Source organism: Thamnophis elegans, chromosome Z (genome assembly GCF_009769535.1).
Source record: "Thamnophis elegans isolate rThaEle1 chromosome Z, rThaEle1.pri, whole genome shotgun sequence".
In the NCBI taxonomy this organism is placed as follows: Eukaryota; Metazoa; Chordata; class Lepidosauria; order Squamata; family Colubridae; genus Thamnophis; species Thamnophis elegans.
In genome coordinates this window covers 120089950-120092263 of record NC_045558.1, presented here as the reverse complement: position 1 = coordinate 120092263, position 2314 = coordinate 120089950, and positions in this window count along the sequence as shown.

The window sequence follows — 2314 nt, the reverse complement described above, 5'->3', positions numbered from 1 at the left end:
CCTAACCATTAGACTGGGATTGTATACTAATGGGACAGAGCATTGAACTAGCTTTCCTGAAACCATCTTAACATCCAAACGACAAGAGAATTTAAAGCTAGTTGAAGAAGAAATTTTGAAACATGAGAATCCAGATGTTACAGGTGTGAACCCTAACCCCTTGTTGCTAATCAGTTAAAAGAAGGAAAGATTGTGGAATGTGGATTAACCTGTCAAAACAAATATATAACAAATTCCCATAATCTGAAATTAGAACATTGTTTGCTGGCTGATTGAAAAGCGGGATTTTCATGTCTGTCATTCACTGGCCTTCTCTGAAGTTTTTCTCCATGTGGCTTTTATTGGCTGGAAACTGAGAATTTCTGAGTTTCACATGACTCAAGAAAGCAAGTTTGATTTAGCTAAGAACTGAACATTGTTTATTTGCTTCAGGAAAGAAAACACAATAGATCCAGATATATTTCTCAATTGTTCATTCAACCACATAGTATAACAAATATCCCAGCAATTAATGAGTGTAAATTATTTTATTTTTTGGTTGGTTGCAGGTAATTTCTGACTCTTTGCTAGCCCCATAGAAGATGCTTTTACAGAATCAATATTTGGGTCCAGAAAAAAATGTGTTTGTTTTTTTAAATGTTTTTTATGTATTTTCATGAATGTAAATGAGCCGCTAATTATTGCAAGTGTGGAAACATCTGAAAAGAGAAAACAGGGACTTTTTCTCAGGATAACCTATTAGGAGGAATGTTTGGACTTTATGGAGATATATGAAAGGGTTTTTTTTTACATATGCACAAACACAGACTGTTTTCAGATATTGTGAAGTGGATGGAATAGAAAATCTGGTTAAAAAATAGATAAATGTTCTCATGATGTCCATGTATGTCTAAGCAAAGCAAGATATTCTGATGGTCTGTTGTAGAATTCCATTGTGAAAACCTAAAGAATTTCTGCTCTCAGGTATCCTTCTCTTGACTCTCTAGATCTATTTTCTTATTTCCAAATTCTACGTTTTCTTATTTGCATGTTGTTCCTTTCAATCTAGGCCTCTGCTCCACGTGCCGGCCTCTTTCATTTTCTCTGCCTCTGCTCACCCAGAATCCAAACATCCTTCTTTCTATACATAGCTCAACCAGCTCTTTCAGTGGTGAAATTCAATTTTTTTTTTAATATCGGTTCTGTGGGCGTGGCTTGGAGGGTGTGGCAGGGGAAGGATATTGCAAAATCCCCATTCCCTCCCCACTCTGGGGCCAGCCGGAGGTGGTATTTGCCAGTTCTCCAAAGTACTCAAAATTTCCCCTACTGGTTCTCCAGAACCTGTCAGAACCTGCTGCATTTCACCCCTGAGTTCTTTTAATATCATCATCTCATACGAAGAGGTGAGGTGTCTAGAAGGAGATCAGTAACTTGAGGTTTGTGTAGCCAAATCCAGGGTTTAAACGAATTCCTGTATCACAGCCATCAACAAGAAGGAAGTGAAGTTGCAAAAAAGGGATTATAGGCAGAATTCTGTGGGTTTCCACAGAATTGTTTAGAAAGTGCCACAGCTAAATTAACATATTAGAAGATACTGTGGTTTTGTCTTGCTCTTCTCCTAATATTTGTCTTTATTACAGTATTTATTTCATGTTTTAGAGCACTTGCTTCCACCATATTAGGCAATGATTGTTAGAAACACACCCTGATACCTTTATAGATTAGATTAAAACATATTAGGTCACTATTAAAAGAAGGGTTTAAGTTGTTAATTCTCTACTCTGGTACTGGAACTGAGATTTGAGATTAAAAGAGTACATTGTTTGATCCTGATGGGATAAAATAGGCTCTAAGGTCCCCTACCATCTACAATTTCTTTTTTCCTATTTTGTTCCAACCTACTTTAGTTTTTCACCAAACAAAGCCTGTTAAGATGGGGGGGAAAGAGCCATTACTAATGCTTTTTGATTAGTCCTTACCAGCCTAGTCTGTATCCTTCTTTTCTTCCTGTCAGATGGCCAACTAAAATCCTTTGAATCAAGGTGGAGGATTAAAGGATAGAGCTATAATATAATCGAGGATGTTGTTACTACTGTAAAGGAATATTAACAGGCACTTGGGGTACCAGTTTCCCTCGGGAGTTTAGAAAAATATTGGGAACAAGGAGTTACATTAAAGGAAACGTTTACGTTAATTTTCTAAGATTTGAAGGCTGGTCCAGGAAGAGTTGCTCCTTTCCAGCATCACAAACACTGGCAGAAAGGACTGGGACTTGCTAAAATAGCCGGGGTATCCTATAGACACTTTAGATTTGCTTGTTCTGTTGTCAAAGGCC